Here is a 13,085-nt window from a genome sequence, read left to right on the forward strand (position 1 = left end):
AAAGAAATAAAATTTGCAGTGTACTATCAGGCTGATATGATAATATATTTTGCAGTCATAAGCTGCACGAATAAAAGGTGATGTGAAGTATACGTCAATGAGACAGCAATCCAACTACACAAATAACCAAAAGACATCGAGAGGGGGACGTGTAATCTTAAAAAATGGACCGGTATCCTGACAATGTGGTATATAGGTGCTATCAGATTTATATGTTTATATATTTTTCTCACCTAGTAGTGTACACGGAAAATTAAGAATTAAATAGAAGGAGAACCAGATGAGGGGTATAATATGTCAATGGAACAGCAACCTAACGACAGAAATAACGGAAACAAATATCTTAATGCATACGTACAGTCCTCGACAATAGTCAGGTCACCACAACATATGTCTCGCTTTTAATTGTCTCTCGATTTTATGAAAGATATATTTGTTTTTCGTTAATTATTTTGTACATAAATGAGACCGTTAGTTATTTTATTTGAATTCTATTACATTTCTTTTAAAGCTGACTATGCGATATGGGTTTTGCTCATTATTGAAGGCCGTACGATGACCTATAGTTTTTAATATCTGTGTCATTTGGTCTCTTGTGGAGAGTTGTTTCATTAGAAATCATACCACATCTTCTTTCTTTTTTAAATACATAAATTCAACAAAATCAATTTAAGTTCTATATTAAAAAAAGAAAAGGGGGGGGGGGGGGGCGGTACTGACATTACGATGTGACGAAAGACAACAATCGACAAGTATTTTGACAGGATCAACAAACATTAAATATAGGGTTAGAGAACAGTTATAGCTTTATCCCACCACCCCTTTTCATTTACAATAGTAACAAGGAAAGAAATGGAGAAAGTTGCATGTAAGTATTCACCTCGTCGCTAGACGTACGAGTTTCACTCTAACCCAACAAGGGTAAAGTGCCCACTAGAACTACATTGTTATTTATAGTCTGTGGTTAACTTTAAATTCTTTCTTTTGCAAATTTATATGTTGACATTATTTAATGGAAAAGGTATACTAATAAACGCATAAATTCACAGATTTGCAAAATTATGAATTGTTTTCTGAGAAAACTCATGATAAAGACTCATTTCATGATTTATACGTTGTTTAACTCTTTTTGCAACTATCTTATTTTAAACTTTGCAGATCACAACTTCGAAAAAGACGAAAAATGCCTCAAAACCCACAAACGTATACAATACGTATATTTCTGTCCAGATTTTTTCAATACCTTCTCTGAGGAAACTTTGTAGATTGTGTACTATATAAGGGTTTCAAACCCAATACAAGGTATGCTAACTCCAGAAAGAACAAGCTTGTTTTGTTTCGTATTATGATTGGCAAACGATTTTTTTAGTGTTTTTTTGTGTTTTGTTTTTGCTTTTTGCATTGCTTTTAGATTTATTTAAGAAAAGGGGGGTGCCGTGAAATTGATTTGTTCCCTTGATAATCAACAGCTATCAAATGCGATCATATTTTCAATGTTTTAGTAAAAAGGAAACAACTTTTTGACACTACAACATAAAATATGAATAAAGGAAGATACAAGTTATACGTCAATAAAACCGATCGGCATGAAGTTCGCTGTTTTTACCGTGTTAGATTGTCAGTTCAAATTTACACCACTTTTCACGAGCAAAGAGTGGTGTTTTACTGTAAAGTATGTATATAATTGCATTAGGAAAGTTTAAAAAAAAATCCGGATTATTATCGCACGAATTTCTTCAGCGCAGGTCTTCATAAAATTGACAAGTTAATGGTTGTGCAATACCGTCAATCTAAGTAGATGTACACTTTATGTCACAGTAGACGAAACAGCCTAATTCCATCGTAAACGATGAAGTCTTTCAAAGACAGACTCACGCTGCCATAACCACTCCAGGAAGGTAAAAACAAGTCGTAAGTCGAAGTTAACGTCATGCATTATGGCAGATGTAACGGAACTACATGGCGAGCAACAATCCACTAAGTGAACCATGCAGAGGGGAAGTCCAATTAGTAAATCGTCTAATTGAAAAAATACAGGGAAAGGATCTAAGAAATCGGTCTACACGACAGTGTAAAATGAAGAATCAACTAGAGTTAACACTGCCGAAGAAACAAATGAAGTTGTTACATCCGACAGAAAATAGTAAACCCCAAAAAAACAAACCCAAAGACAATTGCATATAAACAAAAACCTGCTCTTTTTAGAGTCACAAAATCCTTTCAAAAAGATTCTGAATTTCGTTGAATGAAAACATAATAACAGTATTTGTTTTAGTTATCGTTTAACTTGTGTGTTTTTTTCTTCTATCCAGTAAATTAGTAAGACTTATCTAAAGCTTGAAGGGGTGTCTGCGCTAATTTCCCAATTAAAATAGAGTGTGTGTCAGTTCTTTTTTTCATTTTTCGCTTGACACCAAGAAGGTATTGAAGCACAAATGCTGACCCGGTCACAAAAGAACATACCAGAAAGTAGTACATAAATTAAACAAAATAGTTCCTACGCATAGATGTATCTTTGTCAAAACGTAAACAAAAAGAGGGGTATTTTTGTGTCAAATGAAAGCGCCAGGTCTTGGGATCACTGTAGAATCCTCGATGACAGTTTCTCTTGAATAATAAATTAATATTTGATACTTTGATAGGGGTCATATTTGCCCTGTTATTCGGGACGGAAGTACCTGGTTGTTTTTTTGGATATTATTTTCATATAACCCAACTTTTGGGAACCAGTGCATTGTAATATGCAAATTAAAATATTTTTCAGCGCAGTCAAGTCGACTACGTATATAAATAAAGACTGCTAATGAGAGAACTATCCACAAAAGTTCAAATGAAGTCGATGTAAGTAATTATTGACAATCGTACGGTCTTCAACAATGAGAAAAAACCCAAACCGTAAACGGTCGGCTACGAAAAGGCCCAGACAAAAATAAAATAGGAGTCAGTTTAATTTAGAAATCTAAAGGCCTAATTCAACGTATAGTTTTGTTATGAAATGACTGCCACTGCACTAATTAAAAGACAAAAGTAGCTTTAAATGCTCAAATTTGCATAATTTAACACAGAAGGCTATGCATTAATGTTTTTTGTTCCAGAAAACACACTTGAAGTAAGTGCGTAAGTTTCTTTCTTTCTTCACTCAGAAAATACAAAAATAGCAAATGTTGAAGTGGACAAGACATATATGCGCAATATCTTTACGATTTAATTTCTAGCTGACACAATGGCTTTGAATATGCATGAACTATTTGTCACTGGACGTTAAACCCCGACACAATTATATCAATCCGCTATATTATAAACAAAGCCAAAAGAAATAAAATTTGCAGTGTACTATCAGGCTGATATGATAATATATTTTGCAGTCATAAGCTGCACGAATAAAAGGTGATGTGAAGTATACGTCAATGAGACAGCAATCCAACTACACAAATAACCAAAAGACATCGAGAGGGGGACGTGTAATCTTAAAAAATGGACCGGTATCCTGACAATGTGGTATATAGGTGCTATCAGATTTATATGTTTATATATTTTTCTCACCTAGTAGTGTACACGGAAAATTAAGAATTAAATAGAAGGAGAACCAGATGAGGGGTATAATATGTCAATGGAACAGCAACCTAACGACAGAAATAACGGAAACAAATATCTTAATGCATACGTACAGTCCTCGACAATAGTCAGGTCACCACAACATATGTCTCGCTTTTAATTGTCTCTCGATTTTATGAAAGATATATTTGTTTTTCGTTAATTATTTTGTACATAAATGAGACCGTTAGTTATTTTATTTGAATTCTATTACATTTCTTTTAAAGCTGACTATGCGATATGGGTTTTGCTCATTATTGAAGGCCGTACGATGACCTATAGTTTTTAATATCTGTGTCATTTGGTCTCTTGTGGAGAGTTGTTTCATTAGAAATCATACCACATCTTCTTTCTTTTTTAAATACATAAATTCAACAAAATCAATTTAAGTTCTATATTAAAAAAAGAAAAGGGGGGGGGGGGGGGGGGCGGTACTGACATTACGATGTGACGAAAGACAACAATCGACAAGTATTTTGACAGGATCAACAAACATTAAATATAGGGTTAGAGAACAGTTATAGCTTTATCCCACCACCCCTTTTCATTTACAATAGTAACAAGGAAAGAAATGGAGAAAGTTGCATGTAAGTATTCACCTCGTCGCTAGACGTACGAGTTTCACTCTAACCCAACAAGGGTAAAGTGCCCACTAGAACTACATTGTTATTTATAGTCTGTGGTTAACTTTAAATTCTTTCTTTTGCAAATTTATATGTTGACATTATTTAATGGAAAAGGTATACTAATAAACGCATAAATTCACAGATTTGCAAAATTATGAATTGTTTTCTGAGAAAACTCATGATAAAGACTCATTTCATGATTTATACGTTGTTTAACTCTTTTTGCAACTATCTTATTTTAAACTTTGCAGATCACAACTTCGAAAAAGACGAAAAATGCCTCAAAACCCACAAACGTATACAATACGTATATTTCTGTCCAGATTTTTTCAATACCTTCTCTGAGGAAACTTTGTAGATTGTGTACTATATAAGGGTTTCAAACCCAATACAAGGTATGCTAACTCCAGAAAGAACAAGCTTGTTTTGTTTCGTATTATGATTGGCAAACGATTTTTTTAGTGTTTTTTTGTGTTTTGTTTTTGCTTTTTGCATTGCTTTTAGATTTATTTAAGAAAAGGGGGGTGCCGTGAAATTGATTTGTTCCCTTGATAATCAACAGCTATCAAATGCGATCATATTTTCAATGTTTTAGTAAAAAGGAAACAACTTTTTGACACTACAACATAAAATATGAATAAAGGAAGATACAAGTTATACGTCAATAAAACCGATCGGCATGAAGTTCGCTGTTTTTACCGTGTTAGATTGTCAGTTCAAATTTACACCACTTTTCACGAGCAAAGAGTGGTGTTTTACTGTAAAGTATGTATATAATTGCATTAGGAAAGTTTAAAAAAAAATCCGGATTATTATCGCACGAATTTCTTCAGCGCAGGTCTTCATAAAATTGACAAGTTAATGGTTGTGCAATACCGTCAATCTAAGTAGATGTACACTTTATGTCACAGTAGACGAAACAGCCTAATTCCATCGTAAACGATGAAGTCTTTCAAAGACAGACTCACGCTGCCATAACCACTCCAGGAAGGTAAAAACAAGTCGTAAGTCGAAGTTAACGTCATGCATTATGGCAGATGTAACGGAACTACATGGCGAGCAACAATCCACTAAGTGAACCATGCAGAGGGGAAGTCCAATTAGTAAATCGTCTAATTGAAAAAATACAGGGAAAGGATCTAAGAAATCGGTCTACACGACAGTGTAAAATGAAGAATCAACTAGAGTTAACACTGCCGAAGAAACAAATGAAGTTGTTACATCCGACAGAAAATAGTAAACCCCAAAAAAACAAACCCAAAGACAATTGCATATAAACAAAAACCTGCTCTTTTTAGAGTCACAAAATCCTTTCAAAAAGATTCTGAATTTCGTTGAATGAAAACATAATAACAGTATTTGTTTTAGTTATCGTTTAACTTGTGTGTTTTTTTCTTCTATCCAGTAAATTAGTAAGACTTATCTAAAGCTTGAAGGGGTGTCTGCGCTAATTTCCCAATTAAAATAGAGTGTGTGTCAGTTCTTTTTTTCATTTTTCGCTTGACACCAAGAAGGTATTGAAGCACAAATGCTGACCCGGTCACAAAAGAACATACCAGAAAGTAGTACATAAATTAAACAAAATAGTTCCTACGCATAGATGTATCTTTGTCAAAACGTAAACAAAAAGAGGGGTATTTTTGTGTCAAATGAAAGCGCCAGGTCTTGGGATCACTGTAGAATCCTCGATGACAGTTTCTCTTGAATAATAAATTAATATTTGATACTTTGATAGGGGTCATATTTGCCCTGTTATTCGGGACGGAAGTACCTGGTTGTTTTTTTGGATATTATTTTCATATAACCCAACTTTTGGGAACCAGTGCATTGTAATATGCAAATTAAAATATTTTTCAGCGCAGTCAAGTCGACTACGTATATAAATAAAGACTGCTAATGAGAGAACTATCCACAAAAGTTCAAATGAAGTCGATGTAAGTAATTATTGACAATCGTACGGTCTTCAACAATGAGAAAAAACCCAAACCGTAAACGGTCGGCTACGAAAAGGCCCAGACAAAAATAAAATAGGAGTCAGTTTAATTTAGAAATCTAAAGGCCTAATTCAACGTATAGTTTTGTTATGAAATGACTGCCACTGCACTAATTAAAAGACAAAAGTAGCTTTAAATGCTCAAATTTGCATAATTTAACACAGAAGGCTATGCATTAATGTTTTTTGTTCCAGAAAACACACTTGAAGTAAGTGCGTAAGTTTCTTTCTTTCTTCACTCAGAAAATACAAAAATAGCAAATGTTGAAGTGGACAAGACATATATGCGCAATATCTTTACGATTTAATTTCTAGCTGACACAATGGCTTTGAATATGCATGAACTATTTGTCACTGGACGTTAAACCCCGACACAATTATATCAATCCGCTATATTATAAACAAAGCCAAAAGAAATAAAATTTGCAGTGTACTATCAGGCTGATATGATAATATATTTTGCAGTCATAAGCTGCACGAATAAAAGGTGATGTGAAGTATACGTCAATGAGACAGCAATCCAACTACACAAATAACCAAAAGACATCGAGAGGGGGACGTGTAATCTTAAAAAATGGACCGGTATCCTGACAATGTGGTATATAGGTGCTATCAGATTTATATGTTTATATATTTTTCTCACCTAGTAGTGTACACGGAAAATTAAGAATTAAATAGAAGGAGAACCAGATGAGGGGTATAATATGTCAATGGAACAGCAACCTAACGACAGAAATAACGGAAACAAATATCTTAATGCATACGTACAGTCCTCGACAATAGTCAGGTCACCACAACATATGTCTCGCTTTTAATTGTCTCTCGATTTTATGAAAGATATATTTGTTTTTCGTTAATTATTTTGTACATAAATGAGACCGTTAGTTATTTTATTTGAATTCTATTACATTTCTTTTAAAGCTGACTATGCGATATGGGTTTTGCTCATTATTGAAGGCCGTACGATGACCTATAGTTTTTAATATCTGTGTCATTTGGTCTCTTGTGGAGAGTTGTTTCATTAGAAATCATACCACATCTTCTTTCTTTTTTAAATACATAAATTCAACAAAATCAATTTAAGTTCTATATTAAAAAAAGAAAAGGGGGGGGGGGGGGCGGTACTGACATTACGATGTGACGAAAGACAACAATCGACAAGTATTTTGACAGGATCAACAAACATTAAATATAGGGTTAGAGAACAGTTATAGCTTTATCCCACCACCCCTTTTCATTTACAATAGTAACAAGGAAAGAAATGGAGAAAGTTGCATGTAAGTATTCACCTCGTCGCTAGACGTACGAGTTTCACTCTAACCCAACAAGGGTAAAGTGCCCACTAGAACTACATTGTTATTTATAGTCTGTGGTTAACTTTAAATTCTTTCTTTTGCAAATTTATATGTTGACATTATTTAATGGAAAAGGTATACTAATAAACGCATAAATTCACAGATTTGCAAAATTATGAATTGTTTTCTGAGAAAACTCATGATAAAGACTCATTTCATGATTTATACGTTGTTTAACTCTTTTTGCAACTATCTTATTTTAAACTTTGCAGATCACAACTTCGAAAAAGACGAAAAATGCCTCAAAACCCACAAACGTATACAATACGTATATTTCTGTCCAGATTTTTTCAATACCTTCTCTGAGGAAACTTTGTAGATTGTGTACTATATAAGGGTTTCAAACCCAATACAAGGTATGCTAACTCCAGAAAGAACAAGCTTGTTTTGTTTCGTATTATGATTGGCAAACGATTTTTTTAGTGTTTTTTTGTGTTTTGTTTTTGCTTTTTGCATTGCTTTTAGATTTATTTAAGAAAAGGGGGGTGCCGTGAAATTGATTTGTTCCCTTGATAATCAACAGCTATCAAATGCGATCATATTTTCAATGTTTTAGTAAAAAGGAAACAACTTTTTGACACTACAACATAAAATATGAATAAAGGAAGATACAAGTTATACGTCAATAAAACCGATCGGCATGAAGTTCGCTGTTTTTACCGTGTTAGATTGTCAGTTCAAATTTACACCACTTTTCACGAGCAAAGAGTGGTGTTTTACTGTAAAGTATGTATATAATTGCATTAGGAAAGTTTAAAAAAAAATCCGGATTATTATCGCACGAATTTCTTCAGCGCAGGTCTTCATAAAATTGACAAGTTAATGGTTGTGCAATACCGTCAATCTAAGTAGATGTACACTTTATGTCACAGTAGACGAAACAGCCTAATTCCATCGTAAACGATGAAGTCTTTCAAAGACAGACTCACGCTGCCATAACCACTCCAGGAAGGTAAAAACAAGTCGTAAGTCGAAGTTAACGTCATGCATTATGGCAGATGTAACGGAACTACATGGCGAGCAACAATCCACTAAGTGAACCATGCAGAGGGGAAGTCCAATTAGTAAATCGTCTAATTGAAAAAATACAGGGAAAGGATCTAAGAAATCGGTCTACACGACAGTGTAAAATGAAGAATCAACTAGAGTTAACACTGCCGAAGAAACAAATGAAGTTGTTACATCCGACAGAAAATAGTAAACCCCAAAAAAACAAACCCAAAGACAATTGCATATAAACAAAAACCTGCTCTTTTTAGAGTCACAAAATCCTTTCAAAAAGATTCTGAATTTCGTTGAATGAAAACATAATAACAGTATTTGTTTTAGTTATCGTTTAACTTGTGTGTTTTTTTCTTCTATCCAGTAAATTAGTAAGACTTATCTAAAGCTTGAAGGGGTGTCTGCGCTAATTTCCCAATTAAAATAGAGTGTGTGTCAGTTCTTTTTTTCATTTTTCGCTTGACACCAAGAAGGTATTGAAGCACAAATGCTGACCCGGTCACAAAAGAACATACCAGAAAGTAGTACATAAATTAAACAAAATAGTTCCTACGCATAGATGTATCTTTGTCAAAACGTAAACAAAAAGAGGGGTATTTTTGTGTCAAATGAAAGCGCCAGGTCTTGGGATCACTGTAGAATCCTCGATGACAGTTTCTCTTGAATAATAAATTAATATTTGATACTTTGATAGGGGTCATATTTGCCCTGTTATTCGGGACGGAAGTACCTGGTTGTTTTTTTGGATATTATTTTCATATAACCCAACTTTTGGGAACCAGTGCATTGTAATATGCAAATTAAAATATTTTTCAGCGCAGTCAAGTCGACTACGTATATAAATAAAGACTGCTAATGAGAGAACTATCCACAAAAGTTCAAATGAAGTCGATGTAAGTAATTATTGACAATCGTACGGTCTTCAACAATGAGAAAAAACCCAAACCGTAAACGGTCGGCTACGAAAAGGCCCAGACAAAAATAAAATAGGAGTCAGTTTAATTTAGAAATCTAAAGGCCTAATTCAACGTATAGTTTTGTTATGAAATGACTGCCACTGCACTAATTAAAAGACAAAAGTAGCTTTAAATGCTCAAATTTGCATAATTTAACACAGAAGGCTATGCATTAATGTTTTTTGTTCCAGAAAACACACTTGAAGTAAGTGCGTAAGTTTCTTTCTTTCTTCACTCAGAAAATACAAAAATAGCAAATGTTGAAGTGGACAAGACATATATGCGCAATATCTTTACGATTTAATTTCTAGCTGACACAATGGCTTTGAATATGCATGAACTATTTGTCACTGGACGTTAAACCCCGACACAATTATATCAATCCGCTATATTATAAACAAAGCCAAAAGAAATAAAATTTGCAGTGTACTATCAGGCTGATATGATAATATATTTTGCAGTCATAAGCTGCACGAATAAAAGGTGATGTGAAGTATACGTCAATGAGACAGCAATCCAACTACACAAATAACCAAAAGACATCGAGAGGGGGACGTGTAATCTTAAAAAATGGACCGGTATCCTGACAATGTGGTATATAGGTGCTATCAGATTTATATGTTTATATATTTTTCTCACCTAGTAGTGTACACGGAAAATTAAGAATTAAATAGAAGGAGAACCAGATGAGGGTATAATATGTCAATGGAACAGCAACCTAACGACAGAAATAACGGAAACAAATATCTTAATGCATACGTACAGTCCTCGACAATAGTCAGGTCACCACAACATATGTCTCGCTTTTAATTGTCTCTCGATTTTATGAAAGATATATTTGTTTTTCGTTAATTATTTTGTACATAAATGAGACCGTTAGTTATTTTATTTGAATTCTATTACATTTCTTTTAAAGCTGACTATGCGATATGGGTTTTGCTCATTATTGAAGGCCGTACGATGACCTATAGTTTTTAATATCTGTGTCATTTGGTCTCTTGTGGAGAGTTGTTTCATTAGAAATCATACCACATCTTCTTTCTTTTTTAAATACATAAATTCAACAAAATCAATTTAAGTTCTATATTAAAAAAAGAAAAGGGGGGGGGGGGGGCGGTACTGACATTACGATGTGACGAAAGACAACAATCGACAAGTATTTTGACAGGATCAACAAACATTAAATATAGGGTTAGAGAACAGTTATAGCTTTATCCCACCACCCCTTTTCATTTACAATAGTAACAAGGAAAGAAATGGAGAAAGTTGCATGTAAGTATTCACCTCGTCGCTAGACGTACGAGTTTCACTCTAACCCAACAAGGGTAAAGTGCCCACTAGAACTACATTGTTATTTATAGTCTGTGGTTAACTTTAAATTCTTTCTTTTGCAAATTTATATGTTGACATTATTTAATGGAAAAGGTATACTAAACAGAGAGCAGAATAAAAAAGGAAAAAACCAATTTTCCTCTTTTTTCACTCTAATTTCTGACAAGTGCAATTAGAGGCCAAAATAAGACCAGAACGTAATAAATTTATTCTATAACCCATGTATTTGAGAAAAAAACACGAAAAACAAAGACAATTATGTTTTATTAGTATTTATTTGATACATTTCAAAATAAATTAATACTGTATTCTACACTTTACTGTCAATTTTCATTCAACTCTCCGTAAATGATGCAACTTAGAATAAATTTATTCTTAATGCATAATGCTTTCTGTATATAATCATTTATAAAATAAATTTATTATAAAGAGCCTTGATATCTATTATCAGTTCGAGAAAATCATAGAATAAATTTATTCTACATTTAATGTCATTTATGATTATAACAATATTTAAAATAAATTTATTTTAAAAGTCCAGTAATCTGTATGGTGAGGCTGTGATACAGAATAAATTTATTCTACATTTAATGTCATTTATGATTATAATAATATATAAAATAAATTTATTCTAAAAGTAAAGTAATCTGTATGGTGAGGTTGAGACACAGAATAAATTTATTCTATGTTCAATGTGATTTTTGTCTTGTATAATAATATATAAAATAAATTTATTCTGAAAGTAAAGTAAGAAAGTAATCTGTAAGGTGAGGTTGAGACACAGAATAAATTTATTCTATGTTCAATGTGATTTTTGTCTTGTATAATAATATATGAAATAAAATTGTTTTGAAATAAAGTAATCTGTATGGTGAGGCTGTGACACAGAATAAATTTATTCTATGTTCAATGTGATTTTTGTCTTGTACAATAATATATAAAATAAATCTATTTCGAAGTAAAGTTATCTGTATGGTGAGGCTGAGACACAGAATAAATTTATTCTACATCAATATGAATTTTGTTATATAAAAATAATCTTAAAAGTATTACATGATACAAAATTAAAAAATAATTTAAAATAAAATTCCAACGGTTTATTTATTACAGACAAACTGAAACAATAAATTGCTTTGCCAAACGAAACTGGATACGACTGCAGAGGTCAACTCCTTTAAAGACGATGTGCACAAAGTTGACGGCAACTGTAAAATGCGCTTTTTTAAAAGCTTTAAGCATATTATATTTATATGTAATTTTAATATTTTTTTAAGAAGATTTGTTTTTCATGATTAAATGATGAATGCATGTCATAAGAATCCACATTACTAGTAAGGCAAATTAATATTTAATCTATAAAGCATGAAACGGACATATAGAAAACGTCAAAAAATCGGTATAACCTGTAACATTAAATTAGCATAAAATAGAGTTTTTGACCTAAAACTTATACAAATTTAACATTGTATCCCACATTTTCGTAAAATAGAATTGTATAGATTCAGACTGACATTATATGAAATTTACCGCAAAAAAAATTAAAAACGACCATAGTAGATATGCTTGGAATGATCTGTAAGAAGTAGTAATTTGAAAGGACGAATAATGAAAATGGAAGAATCGGTAAGAAAAATATGTAATTGCTATCTTTTGATTTTCAAAATAACTTGGTATTCGAAATGTGGAAAACCAGAGGTTTAATAAAATCTGCAACATTTGAATGATTGGATGGTGCAGACTGAACACGTGAATTTTTTAAATGTCCAGCTATTATGTTACAATCTAAAGAAATGGCGTTTTGACGCTGTTTTCTGAAAAGGATCCACGACATCGTAGCTAATTATTTCCATTATACTGCGTTTGTGGACTCAACTTTTTGCACGCCGTCTAAGCAGTTGGGACAAAAATGGACACAATTTTCGTGCATGATACAGGTCTGAATTTGGATTGTAATTAATTATTTGATGCAATATAGGTTTCTGACACAGATTAACGGTAGCCAAAGAACTTAGAATCGGTTATATCATTTGAATAATATTTAATTTTTGGCTTTTGTGCAAAACACTATGCTGTTGCGAATTGCCCCCCCCCCCCAAAAAAAAATTAAAAAAAATTACCTCTTTTTATGCAAAATGATTTTTGAAATTTCATTTTCAATTTCTGAAATCTGTAATGAGTGAACATTACCCCCCCCCCCCCCTCAAAAATAATCTTTTCACCTACCCCC

Source organism: Mytilus trossulus, chromosome 2 (genome assembly GCF_036588685.1).
Source record: "Mytilus trossulus isolate FHL-02 chromosome 2, PNRI_Mtr1.1.1.hap1, whole genome shotgun sequence".
Taxonomy (NCBI): domain Eukaryota; kingdom Metazoa; phylum Mollusca; class Bivalvia; order Mytilida; family Mytilidae; genus Mytilus; species Mytilus trossulus.